The sequence below is a fragment of the Amblyomma mixtum genome, chromosome 8 (genome assembly GCF_055824585.1).
Source record: "Amblyomma mixtum isolate Tamu chromosome 8, ASM5582458v1, whole genome shotgun sequence".
In the NCBI taxonomy this organism is placed as follows: domain Eukaryota; kingdom Metazoa; phylum Arthropoda; class Arachnida; order Ixodida; family Ixodidae; genus Amblyomma; species Amblyomma mixtum.
In genome coordinates, this window is record NC_143019.1 from 122,193,049 (window position 1) to 122,208,423 (window position 15,375).

The following is a 15,375-nucleotide window of genomic DNA, read 5'->3' on the forward strand; positions in this document are numbered from 1 at the left end:
CTAATACAAAGCATTACTACGAACGGAAGCACTTCAAAGAATTTTCCTTGTAACAACAGCTCAAAAGTGGAGACTTCCCGAATCAGACGCCGCTCACTTTAAAGCCACTGAGTACGCCGATCAATGCCGGGTTGCCGCTAGCCGAGGCTGCTCGGAAGAATCGACGCCGCACTGAATTCTATCACCACACAATTATGATTCATTGCGTGCCGCATTCAAAAGAGTCACTGAACGCCCGAGAACAGCACTTCGCAATCACGTCCGTCGCCAATACACTACACTGCTTTTTCCCTTCAAAACAAGTAAGCAGCGCAAGTAAACAGCGCAGTGTTTTTCAAAGTAGGCATTAGAGTTTGACAGTTTCGACTTTCTACCTGATGATAATTATAAGAAAAATAAAAAATAAATGATAGCCGGGAGTCGAACCTAGGCCCTTTGTAAAATGAACACACAGGCGCGCGCTTCGTACCACTCAGCCACGACGCGAGGCGGACGGATACATTTTTCCTTTTTTTTTTTTTGCAGCGGACTACTTTCGTACCTTTGGCATGGTTGACAGCTATGTATGAAACGGAGTATAGTGCCGGTCATGTGGCGCCTCCATATGCCGTATTGTGCGTTTTTATCGTAAAGACTTTCAAAATTTTTCTTACCTCGACCGCTGGCTCGTTTGCGGTGAAACTGCACGCAGAGCGTGCGTATTATGGTAACTTTTGTATCGTAGCAAGTTTTACAACGGTACTTACTTAGTTGAGCCGTGCATGATGAAAAACCGTAATCGTCTGCGTCGAGATCGGCGAACCAAAACCCAAAACACCGAGATTTTGCTAAAGGGCGGCAGTAGCGCCATCTGTCTTCCACAACGAAATTAAACAAGAAAAACACAGCTCTGGACTTCGCGACGTCGTCCTCCGACGTTTTAGGAGAGCCACGAAAGCAGACGATATAAGCTGAATTGGATAAAGACATTGGACGAAAAAAAGAAGTCATCAAACAATATTCTTTTAATGGCACAGCCTCGTTAAAATAGTTGATTCTGGCATTTTTTCCGCTCAGTTGGCCGCAAATGTTCGAAGCGCTTCAGTTGAAGCAGACGAAAAGGCCGAAACGGCGTATTCAAAGGGCCCGCGCTCCTTGCAACGCTCGCCTTGCCACCTTGTGACGCTTTGCACTGCAGAAGACAGATGGCGCGACTGCCGCCCTTCAGCAAAAACTCGATGTTTTGGGTTTCAGTACTCCGATCTCGACGCAGACGATTACGCTTTTGCATCATTCACGGCTCAACTAAGTAAGTACCGTTGTAAAACTCGCTACGATACAAAAGTTACCATAATACGCAAGCTATGAGTGCAGTTTCACCGCAAACGAGTGAGCGGTTGAGGTAAGAAAAATTTTCAGTCTTTACGATAAAAACGCACAATACGGTAGTATGCAGGCTAGGGTGTATGTCGGAGTGTCCTCTCGTGGGAGGGGGACGCCACATCTTGGACAGTTGTGTGTGCGTTGAAGGGTGCACACGTCCGCACGGTGTCAAGGTTGACGGCAGTTTGTACATGTGTCGAGGTGTCCTCTCTAGGGGGTGCAGGTGTGGAGGCCGCCTCCGTAGGAGATGGTTCTGGGCACCGCCCCCCCCGGAAAGTAATAAGGATTGAACGGCTCTGTCCCATGCGGCGTGCATCAATGATGGGGGCCGTAGGGTTGCCCACGATGAGGTCTTCTAGAACCTGTGTCGGGGTTTCCTCCCAGTAGGCGTTGGTAATGACTCCCCTTACTGCACCGTCCGGGGGGGGGGGGGGGGGGGGGGCGATGTAGGGATTGACAGCGTAGGGTTGGTTTCGAATTGTGGATTGTTGAATGGCGACCAGGCGAAGCGCGTCTGCTTGGTGAGGGGTGCTCATGGTACAGGTGTTGTTTATGGGTTGAATGCGCAACTGGGTGGCGTCTGGGTCTTGGATGTCCTTGGCCACAGCTATCAGGGCGAGGCAAAGCTGGCGTGGTGGAAGGTCGGTTAAAGAAAGGCCTCCGTTCGAGTGGAAGACAATCTTGTAATCGCCCGCAGGTAACGGTGGCTGGCGTTGCGACCTTTGCGCCGTGAGACGCGCCGCTCGCAGCTGGGACGCTTGGTGTATGGAATGTGTAAGTCGCCAGCCGGCGCTGGCGTTCGCCTGGTCCTGGCTCTTCGGCGCATCTTTTTGGCGGGCGGGTACGTTCAGGATATGAGTCCAGTCCCTGGGATCATAGTCCTTGGTGTTGATGGTCTCCCCGAGCACCTGGACCTCCGTGCTCTCGTTGTGGGTGAGGTGGTAGGTGAACGCGCGGTGGCGTGAGGCCTTGTGCGGCAGCTGGTCGGTTAGGGGTGGTATGCGGCCCGTGGGCCCACGTAGAAGGGACCGTCGGCCACCAAAGTAGAGCTGATCGTAGTGCTCACCTTTACGAACGGTGTAGTGAAGAGGTGAGCACTGCGGGGGTCGTACTTTGAAGAAATCGCCGTGTTTGTACGGAGCAGTCTGTCTCACTTCTTGATGGACACCTGCACCACGCCGTAAGAGCAAGAGAGTGATACTACCGATAGAGAAAAGGAGCGAATAAATGAAAAGCTGAGAGCTCAACGAGTCTAACCATAAGTTAAACCGTAAGCATAACCATAGGCTAAATCATAAGCATAACCATAGGCATAAGCATAACCATAATTTAAACCATAAGCATGTCCATGCGTTAAACCGTAAGCATATCCATAGGCTAAATCATAAAGCATAACCATAAGCTAAACCGTAAGCATCACCGCAGCTTTTCGCTTCGAGATATCCAGGCTTAACCTTAGATAAGCCCCAGCCAATTTTTTTACAGGCCTTCATAACATGCTTCTTGGTCACCACCGGACATAATTTCGCCAGTTTGCAGGGAACCGAAAAAACCAGCTTAACCCCGTGACGAGGAGCAACTTGCTTCCAATTGTTTGAAAGACCGGACAGGTAAGGCACAACCTGCACAAGTTTCTGTTCTGTCTAGCGTTAAGGATAGTTCGATTTTTTAATTTTCTGCAAAAGGTTTTCAGACATGTTGGTGACCAGATGGGCTGGGTAACGTGCTGAATAAATGCGGTCAATCTAGCACTGGAAGCTTTTACCTATCTTGTGGGTGCATGATTTTTCTAATGCAGATTTCATCCAAAGAGATACTATGCCACGCTTGACCAGCTCGGAGTGGGCACTATCGTAGGACAAAACTGACTTCTTTGCCCAACATACATGGGCATTGGTAAAAATAAGCTGTGGGTCAAGAAACTAGAATCGATCGTGATCTGCACGTTCATGCGTGAACTTCAGACCCCTCGATAAAGTACCAAAAACAGTGAGAGTTTGGTTTACAAGTGTATCTGCGGCACAGTGTGTAGTTACGTTAAGAAAGATAAGATAGTCATCTACGTATCTGAGAATACGTGCTATCCGTGTGTCCTTCAAGCTTCAAGCTTCCTGTTAAGAAGGCTGTAATATCAAGCATCAACCGTGTGCACACAATGCACTGTCAATCTTGTGTATGAAAATCCCTTGACGTGAGGCAAAGTGTGCGTGATGCAAACCGAAAAATGTTTCAATGAGCGCGCCCGCAAGCAGAACGGAACCCGGAAGAACAAATATGGAGGTAACCTTGCATAACAATGCAGCAGTTGCCAAAACTGCTACCCCAAGTTTAATGAAACTAAGTTTCTAGCTGAGGCTGAGGACAAGACCGAAAGAGAATTGAGGCCTTTTTTATTGACCTAGGAAACTATAAGTGCGATAGCACGCCTTCTAATTCCCTTTCTAAGAATGAGCTGTCCGTTTTGGATGGTTGCGTCTAGACTCTTAACCCGTTCGCTGCTCTGCATTTTAGTTTCCCTTTAGAATTTCTAATCTGTTTTTTTGCCGCCATTAACACAGTTTTTACCCCCATCTCTCTTGTATCTTTTTATTGTTAATTTTTTTTTTAAATGTTGTTATGCATTTCTTCATGGTGTAAAGCACTTCTTTCCTTTCGCTGTCTGTATGCACGTGTTTTTATGCATTGTTGTCTGCCCATATGAATGATTTTTTTACCATACCTCGGAACCTAGAAATTCTGGAGGAGCGCATTTTTCAACGGGAAATAAATTATGAACGCAGCTTCTGCATATTGCGTAAGATTTAACTATAACAATCAATATATCCGAAGATCTGTCCTCAACGGGTTTGCATTTTTGTGTTATTAACGTTTCTGCTATCGTTAAAAACGTTCCCCGTTGGCCATATAAAAGTTTTTTTGTGGCAGTGTTAACTACTGGATACGAGCGATGGGCAGACTTTACAAGAAAGATTTTGCTATGCATGGGAAAAGAGTGCAGCATTACCAACCATATTTCCATAATAGAACCTTACAATATTTCCGGCTGCCTCACAATCAAAATTTATGACCTAGGTTGCATGCCTGCCCTTTGTCCTCCTCCGCAACCTCTACCCTACCTTTGCGGAAGGGGTGGAGGGGGGTGGGGGAGGAGGGTGGGGGGGAGGAGAATTCCACTGCAATCCCCGGCTGTTTCCGCCAATGAGAACACCCGTGGGATCGCTCAGACTGCCCTACACAATGTCAAGGTAACCGGCATTGTGTTCAATGTTCGGGGCACATATAAATTACATTACTTAACCTAGGGCAGGTAACCAGTTTCCTGGGCGAGTGTGCTAGGCATCGCTGCTGGATTCTGGAAGGTAGCATACGCAAGTATCGCTATCGGTCGGACATTGCGTGTATGTAGCCCAGGTTGACAGCTAGCGCCGAGGGGCGCCAGTCGTGGCCGCGACAGGAGAACCGCAGTGTGGGTGCCCGGTCCATGGCGTGGGCAACCCAGATGTGCCCTGGTCTGCGCCGCCCATATATAGTGGCGGAGGCTGAGACCAGGTACACACGGAACGGTAGACTCCGCTTTGTCCGGTCAGGGTGAGTATGTCTCGGCAATTGGCATGCGCGCATACGCTGCTGCGATACAGCCCTACCACGTGTCGTCGAGGGTATTAGTGCTGCCCGTACCCGTGGAATCCTCGCCACATGGAAGCATTCCACTGTTATAGCGGCGGACTACTACAATTCAAAACACGTGGTTACTGCGCTGTACCGTTGGGTCTATGCGTGCATACTGCTACAGTGAGTGCCAGGCAACTCGCCGAACAAAAACTTTTTGCTTCCGACCGGGAGAAAAGACTTGAAGCTTTAGCATTCTTCCATGCCGAGAGACGTTACGTCCTGAACTGTCGATGAAGCCGCATCCTAAACGTTCGTAGCGCTTTACATATTCGCTTTGGCAAAATTAAATCTATTTCAAATTGAAAAGAAATTGTTAAAGGACAAATTTTGACTCAGCTTAGATGTATATACATATACACAATTAAAAATATTATCTCTGAAAAACTTTATTTTAGAAAAATTGGAATCCTCAGAACGTTTTAAAGGGAAAGATAGATACGGTCGAAGGGACTGACGCATCTCTTCTCATCGTATCGGCTTGTGTGCGCGGAGCAGGGAGTGCAGATAAAAAAGATAAAAAAAAAATAAGAAAAAAAAAATAAATGTATATAAAAAATAAAATAAGAACAAAATAAGAAAGAAACAAAAATAAAAAAGACAATGAAAAATGAACTATGAAAAATTAAAAAAAAACAAATAGTGCGCCAGGAACGCTTTCGCCTTGCAGCATTTTAGAGAGCCAAAGTGCGACCTGAATTTTTTCTCCGACCACAAAGCTTCCTTCATCACAAAGAAAAACTGTTAGTGGAGAGTTTCTTGAAGAAGGACTATGTGGGAAAAATAACAAGTTGTCTGTAAATGTACATACATGTCTTGCTCGAATTCTTTGCCTCAATCTATCGAAAAGCTGAAACAGCTGATGAGATGCGCTCAAATTTCGCACTAGGAAAAACCAATTTACCTAAGTAACGTAATAGTCGGCAATTTTTTTTAAGGGAAAATCAAAAATCAAGTGTTTCATGAAAAAATTAGGCAGTGGCTTAGCTCTGGTTAAGCCTGGATATGCAAGCGAAAAGCTGCAGTTGTGCTTGGTTTGACGTCATGGCTGTCGCAGTTGGCGCACAATGCACTGGGAGCACCAGGCTAACGGTGGAGGCGTTCGGCCGTCCACACACTGCCTGTACGGAGGCGAGAGCATGAAGTACTTGACTACTTACAGGAGTAAATAGCGAAGTATACGCTTCGTTAAAGGAAACACATTTATTGGACTCGACCTTTCCAATAAACGTCGAGTCCAATAAATATGCCTTCTTGAACGAAGCGTATACTTTGCTAATTATATATATATATATATATATATATATATATATATATATATATATGCCCCGCCGCGGTGGCTCAGTGGCTACGGTGCTCGGCTGCTGACCCGAAATACGCGGGTTCGATCCCGGCCGCGGCGGCTGAATTTCTTGAAGGCGAAATTCTAGAGGCCCGTGTACTGTGCGATGTCAGTGCACGTTAAAGAACCCCAGGTGGTCGAAATTTCCGGAGCCCTTCACTACGGCGTCTCTCATAGCCTCAGTCGCTTTGGGACGTTAAACTCCAATAAACCAAACCAAACCATATATATATATATATAATGTCGAGTCGAATAAATATGTTTCCTTTAGCGAAGCGTATACTTAGCTATATACTCTTGTAAGCAGTAAAGTACTCAATGCTTTCGCAACCTATATATATATATATATATATATATATATATTACGTCTCAATAAAACCAAGGAAACATGTTCTTGTTCTCCGTACGTTGGCCCAGCGCTGCGGTTACCATTATTGACCAGCAGCGCAACCAATTTTAACATGCCACGTGAGCAATGAAAGGGTGTCCGCCCACGTCCCCTAGCGGGCCTGATTTCAAAGCGAAAGCTTCACTCTCCGAGCTGCAAGTTTCAAGGTGAACAAGGTTTCACTTTCACTTTGAGCCAGGATTCACACGCCTGACGTCATACCACGTGACGGGCCACAGCTGGAGCCAAGCTGCGTCTGCGCCGCGTGGCTCACTTCGCCGAGCCTCCGCCTCCCGGCCAGAGCTAGTCCGCCTGCCCCGTAAATAAATACAGCAAGATGACTAGCAGATCTAATAAGAATGATAAGAACCTTGAAAATTTCCAGATCATCCGATGGAACTGCAGGGGTTTCAGAGCTTGGAAAAAGCGCTCATACCTCCAGCTCTACCTGCTGTCCCTAGGTGACATGCCGGCGCTCATTGCCCTGCAGGAGCCCGGCATAGACGCTAAATTATCGGACTACAGCACCTTTCAGGGGGGCCCCTGGACGTGCATCCTGGTGAATAAGGCTTACACCGGGGTTCAGGTCCACTTACACTTGAGCACCGAGCAAGAATATACAATGGTCCTAGTATTGACTCTCAGACGTCTCGAACCGTCAATCATATCCTCAACATATACTTCCTTCAGTAACCCGCGAACACGTGTCCAGACCTTTCTCTCGTTAAAAATGCTAGAGCGGCTGCCGGGGAGAACTTGGGAGATTCTTTAGGCAGCGATCACCTCCTTCTCCGGATTACACTCGTGGCAAAGGCAGCGCGCAAAAAATGGGGTCAGGCCAAGCTGACCGATTGGCACAATTTCCGAAATCACACTATCCTTCCCGTACTCTCTTCCGGCGGCTACGTGGAGTGGGCTAACCACATAAACAACATTCAGAAACAACACGTCACTACTCTACAAACCACCGCCGAAGAGATCCCCGCAGTTGACACCCACCTCATGCATTTGCGGGAGGCGCACCGGAGCTTAACTAAACGGTGGAAAAACAGAAAACTAATCGCAAACACCGCGCCCGCATAGCCAAACTCACAGAGCAGGCTGCAGCGCATGCTTCCGAACTGTGATTCAAATTGGATAGCACGCTGCGACGCCGCAGCTCATCAGATGAGCTCGAAGGGGACGTGGCGTCTCTTTCGCAGTCTAATCGACCCCTCTCAAACGAGAGGGGAGACGCAAAAGCAGCTCCGGCGGGCTCTGCAAGGGTATCAAGGTATGACGGCGCAACTTGCGGACACTGTGCGACAGATATCTCTGTCGTACGGAGTACCCGACTGGGGCCTGAGTACATGTACTCTGGCAGGCCTAATGAACCACTCGATGCCCCTTTTGAGTTGCACGATCTTTAGGCGGCCTTTGCAAAAATGCGCCGGGGTACGGCTCCGTGACGGTACCGCATAACAGTGAACCTGTTGGCGAACCTACCGGACTCAGCCTAGCTCCATTTATTAGAATACATGAACTAGATCGGAGGCGGGCGTCCACTACTTCCCGAGTGGAAAACGTCACTTGTGACGTTTATCCCTAAAACAGGTAAGGCCATGAACACGGACAACCTGAGGCCCATATCAGTGACCTCGTGTGCGGCCAAGCTTATGGAGACAATGGTACGGGTTCGCCGCTCTCCATACCTCTAGAGAAAGGCCTTCTTTGCAGTCACCATGTTCGGATTTCGCCCCCACATGTCTGCACAGGATGTCCTTCTCCAGCTGCACAGGGATGTAATAAGACACACAACTATGCAACACAATGACAAAGCCATCCTCGCCCTTGATCTGAAAGGGGCTTTCGACAATGTTAAACACAGAAGCATCCTGGCCAACTTGAGTTCTACCGATTGTGGGGCTAGGGCCTACGGGTATGCAAGAGATTTCCTGACTATTCGACAGGCCTTTCTTCGGATTGAGGACGAGGAATATGACCCTTACATGATGACAACACGGGGTACCCCTCAGGAAGCGGTGTTATCCCCGCTCCTGTTCAACGTAGCCATGATGCGCCTCCCGAGCCAACCGGCCCTGGTGGAAGGCATTCAACACGCGTTATACGCAGTTGACATTAAAATCTGAACCACCGAGGGGAGCCTTGGGGACACGGAGGACCGCCTTCAGCAGGCCGCTTCCATAGTCGATGCGTATGCTATTGACTGTGGGCTCCAATATGCTCCAGCAAAATCAGAGCTGCATGTCAGAGCGAACCCAAGGGATAGGACAGCAATACGCATCTCTCTGTCAGGAGGTCTATTAGAGAGGTCGAGGAGCTCCGGAATCTGGGCCTGTTTATTCACCACAGACTCAGCGCGGACTCCGCTACTGCGAAACTAAAGAGAATAGGCGGACAGGTAGGCCGCATGATCCACCGCGTTTCCTACAAGCGGGGTGGTCTGCGGGGCAGGGACGCGCTTCGGCTCGTCTATGCCTTTGTGACTAGCCGGATCCTCTTCGCCGTGCCATACCTTATTTATTTATTTATTCCAGTTACCCTAAAGGCCCTGCAGAAGAGGGTATTACATAGGGGGGGGGGGGGGGTACAATCATGTAAGTAATTGCGATACATTTTAACAAGTAAGTGTAGCAAAAAACGTTAATTAAAACATAAGGCATCACACAAAGGAAAAATTGACACTAACAAAAACAGCAAACTTTTACACATTTCCGTCACAGCGGAGAAGCTCTTGGAATTTTTTATTGTCAGTTTCTGTGGCGATGACTGATGGCAAACTATTCCATTCAGTGATAGTACGGGGAATGAATGAATTGGCATAAGACGATGAATGACAGTTTACGCGTTTAGCTTTGAAAGAATGATCACGGCGTGGAAAGATGGCATGAAGTGACTGAAACAAATCACTGCAAAGGGGTGGGTGGTAATAAAGCTTATGGAAAAGGGTTAAGCGAGCAAGTTTACGGCGATATGACAAATCTTCCAGTTCGGCACGTTTTTTTAATGCTGAAATGCTTGTGAAGGGTGAGTAGTCTGAAAATGTGAAACGAACAGCACGGTTCTGCAAGGATTCAATGTTAGTGATAACGTAGGCTTGAACAGGGTCCCAAATGGCCGCAGCATATCCGATTTTAGGGCGTATTAGAGTTATATAAGCAAGTTTTTTAACCTGTATAGGGGCGTATCTGAGGTTACGTTTAAGAAAACCAAGTGAGCGGTTAGTAGATGCTAGGGTGAGGTCGATATGGTGATGCCATGTTAGGTCAAACTGAAGGTGCACGCCAAGGTACTTGTATGTTGATGTTAGTACCACAGTATTGTCATTTAGAATCTAACTCCTTTTTCAGCATTGCCCAGCATGGTTTTCGTAAGTCTTTTTTATGCGAAACTCAGCTAATATGTTTCACACATGACCTTCATTGCATCCTTGACCACGGGTCTGAGGCAGACTGCATATTTTTGGACTTCTCGAAAGCGTTTGACACTGTTTCGCATGAGCTTCTCTTTCTTAAATTAAGCACTCTTAACATAGACCCTAATGTCCTTGCATGGCTACAATGCTTTCTTTCTAACCGCTCACAATTCGTAACAGCGAACAATATAAACTCGCATTCTTTGCCTGTCCGTTCCGGCGTGCCTCAGAGGTCAGTTCTTGGGCCCCTCCTCTTTCTCATCTATATAAATGACTTACCGGCTAACATTTCTTCTTCAATTAATCTTTTTGCCGATGATTGTGTTATTTAACGCGAGAATAAAGATGGTAATGATGTCTCTTGTCTTCAATTCGATATTAACAAGGTTCTTGACTGGTGTTTTATTTGGAACATGCAACTAAACGTTAATAAGTGTAAACAAGTACGCATTTCTCGTCTCTCTAATGCCCTTTCTTCCTATCACATTAACAACGTGTCTCTCGAAACCGTGTCGTGTTATAAATATCTGGGTGTTTACGTTTCTTGTAACCTGTCTGGGAAAACTCACGTTGAATACATATTAAATAACGCTGATCGCATGCTTGGGTACCTTCGCAGAAATTTCTCACGTTCATCTAGTTCAATAAAATTATTACTTTATAAAACATTGGTACGGTCCAAGCTAGAATATGCTGCATCTGTCTGGAGCCCTGGCATCGATTCACTCGTTTCAGATTTGGAAGTGGTGCAGAACCGCGCATGCCGTTTCATTCTTTCTAATTATCACCGAACAAGCAGTGTAACTACCATGAAATCTAGTTGGTCCCTACCACTTCTTTCCCACCGCAGATCAATAGCTTCATTTTGTCTTTTTCATAAAATTTACCACAACAGCTTTCTCAATCCTAAGTTACTGTCAAGACCATGTTACATATCAGCACGCGTTGATCACCGTCATAAAGTTGGAATCCCATCTTGTCACACCAAATGTTTTCATGACTCATTCATACCCCGAACTTGTGTCAGCTGGAATCACCTTCCCCACGACATCGCAGGTATTTCTGATAACAATGCATTTCGTAAAGTCCTTAATGTTTCTTCCTGAGTATGTGTCGTTTATTACTGTATAAAAATTGCCTTTCACTGTCTACACTCTGTTTTAATATATCCCCACTGCATTCTAATCTCATTGCCTTCCTGTGTTTTCACTTTGTCATGTATTTTTGGTTAATTTTGGTTTTCTCTCCTTGTTGTTGCTGTTTAGGCTGAATTTTTTATGTATTCCCACTCCCCTCTGTAATGCCTTCGGGCCCTGAGGGTACAATAAATAAATAAATAAATAAATTGTGAAGACGAAGACGACCGTTCTGCTTAGCGGCGGCGCTGCCATCGCTGCGCGTGCTGTGTTCTCGCCTTCGCCGACCTCGGACTGTTGCCGCCCTGCTCCTGAGGTCCCAGTGCCTTTAACAAACCCCCATCCTACAAAATAAATAAACAAATAAATAAATAAATAAATAAATAAGTGGTTCGAAAGATATAAGTTAAGTTTTAGAAAACGTTTAATGTCATTAACCATGATGAGCACCAAGAGCTTACTGCGTTCAGGTCAGATTGTAGGGATTAGCGGTCACTGTAATACTACGGTAAATTACGCAGTCATCAGCGAAAAGGCGAACTATAGATGTTATACAGGCAGGTAAATCATTAATATAGATTAAAAAAAGCAAAGGTCCTAGCACGCTTCCTTGTGGTACCCCAGAAGTCACATTAGCAGAGGAAGAGTTAGAATTATTAGCTGAGGTGAACTGAGTTCTAGATGATAGAAAGTCCTTAATCCAAGCGAGCACGTTGGGGTGTATATTAAGCTGTGCTAGTTTCAGTAGAAGTCTTGGATGAGGAACCCGATCGAAAGGTTTTGAGTAATCCAGGAACACTGCGTCGACCTGAAAGCCCGTGTCAAGTGATAATTGTAAGTCATTAACAAAGCCAGCTAGTTGAGTATCACAAGAAAATCTCTTGCGGAAACCGTGGTGATAATTGAAAATAATGTTATGAACTTCGAGATAGCTGATTGCTTGGCTGTGATTGATATGTTCAAGGAGTTTCCAAACGGTGCTGGTTAACGAAATGGGCCTATGGTTTAATGGAGAGGAACGCTCACCTGATTTCAATATAGGTATTACTTTGGCTATCCGCCAGTCATTAGGAATTAATCAGTGTGATAATGATTGCGAAAACAAACAGGACAACACAGCGCCAATGCTTTGGGATGTATTCTTTAGCAACTTATTGTTGAAGTCGAGGTGATCCGAACTATTAATTATTTTAAGATGGTTTAATAAAGCTAAAATACCCGTTTCATTAATAACTATTTCAGGCATGCAAACATCATGGATTATATCTAAGTCAGGGAAAGAGCTAATGTCTTCTTTGGTGAATACTAATGAGACGGCGTCGTTGAAAACCTGAGCACATTCAGACTGTTTAATTATGACTCCGTCGCTGTCGGAAAGCAAAATGTCGGGTTGAAAGCCCTTTCGTACTACTAATCAAGACGACGCGCGAATAGATGCCATCATCCGCAAGGCAACTAACCGAGCCCTGCATCTCCCTGCGGCTGCCTCCAATCCCCAACTCAAGGCATTGGGTGCACTAAACTCCTACCACAGTTGCGGGAGGCCCACCTCGTGAACCAATACACGCGGCTCATGCAGACGGCCCCCGGGCGCTGCCATGCTAGACAGCTTACACATACAACACGATTGCACTCCAGAGAAGGCGGAGCGTATTCCTGAACTGTGGCGCTATATGCTCTGGGTCTCCCCGCTCCCCCGTAACATGGACACCGACATGCACGAAAACAGACGATAAGCGCAGGCTCGGGCTCTTGAAAGACAACACGGCTCCTGACCCGGTGTATACTATGTCGACGTACCAGGGCCATCGCCCACGGGGTTTTACACGGAAATGCGAGCCGAGGAAGTAGCGATAGCACTTGCTTCCACCCACGCCAATTCGAGAATCACGGACTCCCGAAAAACATGTGATCATTACTTGGCAGGGGAGATCTCCCCCTTAGCCGCTTGTACTCTAAGACGGACTGCCACTGATCCAACACCGAAAAGAATCATTTGGGCTCCTAGCCACCAGGGCTTACGAGGTAATGAGGCCGCTGAAGCGGCTGCCCGAGCGCTTACTCACCGGGCTTCTCATCCCAGCTCTTCTGGCTCGGAGACCAACCAGCCGCTGCTGCGGTTCAGGGAAATCATAACACATAATGACAACCTCCGCCTTTTCCAGGCCCCTGCAAAGGAGCTGAGTAAGACGGAGGAGCAAACTTTAAGACGCCTGCAGACAGCTACTCTACTCTGCCCTGCAATCATCAAACATTACGATCCTAATACGGATGGGAGACCTGTGATATCTTCCACGTGATGTGGGCATGTACTCAAAATTCCCGCCTGCCCCCTTACCCAACCACTTCCCGAGAGGCGTGGGAGACTGCCCTCCTCAACTGCTCCTCGCTTGAGTCCCAAAGGGCTCTGGTGAAACGAGCGAGAGACAGGGCCTCGTCATGCGGTGTCCCGGACTAGGGACGTCGACCATGTAGCGGGGCCACTCTGTGGCTCCCAAACTCTATTCCACGAAATATAAGTTTTCATCGCCTACTTGACGTGACCACGCGTTCGCTTCAGTCGGAGCCGTTGGGGGGCTCGACTCTACGGAGCGATGGAAGCACGTCTTTCGTTCGTCTCAATAGGCATAACTTAGTTAAACCCCATCCATTTTTGGACTAGTACGCACGTGAAGCAGATACCATGCGAAAACCCCCCTCCCGCATGTTTCGGTAGTCCGTTGCCGCGGAGGTAAACTCGTACACCAATCGCTAGAAACGTAACTGAATTCGTGGCCCCTTGGAGTATAGGAAGTTCCACCCCCCTGGTTATTTCCGCGCGGATCTTTTGGGCCGCCATTCACCTACAAACGGTGACCATAGAGACAATCTTAGTCATGACGTAACGACAGAGCGGGAACTGGCCAGGCGACCGTCCCGTGGAGTTGAGCTTTCCCGCACATCATTTCTAAGTAGCCGCCGTTAGTTTGCATAGCTACGCTAACTCAAGGCGCCGGCGTAGAAAGCGACCTATACGGTGCGAACGCCACGCCGGCACAGCGGCTAGATAGCTATGGTCTCGGTATCGTGTACTGCGAAGCGCGGGGGCGATCGCGCCCGGCTGCGCTCTTCTCCAGAGGGGTATAGTTTCGCGGGAACGAATCGAAACAGCTGGCAGCGTCCGGCGTCAGAGCATCGGCGTCGCCCGGCTTTGGTCCTAGCGAACATTTGCCGTAACTTCGCTGGTCAGCCAGATGTTCTTGTCGCTCTAGAGTAGCCATAAATGGCGCTTCTGTCACTACGTTGTTGTTTTGCTTTGTTCCCAAGAGTAGGGCCCGCCATGGTTTTACGCGCTATTGCACTCGCGACAGCGGGGTGACGGCTTGACTGCCAGTCGTGGAGGAGCTCCAGTCCCTCGCACCAAAAAAGATATTGATCGCCTTGAGCAAATACAGAGAAAAGCTGCGAAGTTCATCTTTGGTAAATATAAAAAACAGATTCCGATTGCCAACAACATTCAACCCCTAGAAACTATAAGGAAGATGACTCGTCTGCTGTTCCTATACAAAATCTTGAAAAACCAACTTAACCTCAGTCCTCCGCCATGTGTAAAACAAATCAGCACTTGACGAACACGTGATTACCGCAGCCACTCTCAGCAGCCAGTTTTTGCAAGAACAAAATCTTTAATGCACAGTTTTTATCCTCGGACAATTTCTGACTGGAATTGGCTTCCAGAAAGCTTAGTTGCCTCCTCAAACCTTGACCAGGCACTGCAGCAATATCTATTTGGTTGATGGTATGATCCATTGATTTCGTGTGTTTACAGTTTTATTTCATGCTGTATTGGTGACGTTTTTACTACCTTGGTGTATAGATCACTTCCAACTTCTAATTTGTCCTTTACCGCCACTTGAGCGACTGAATTTTATGCCATTCTATTGCCTCTGTTTGTCAGTTTTGCGGGTGACCTCATTTTCATCTTGCTTGTACGATTTCATGTTTGCCGCTCCTGCTAGGGGCAAAATACTGGCCTGCAGTATTTTGAAATAAATAAATAATACTGATTATTCTTCAGTTCATT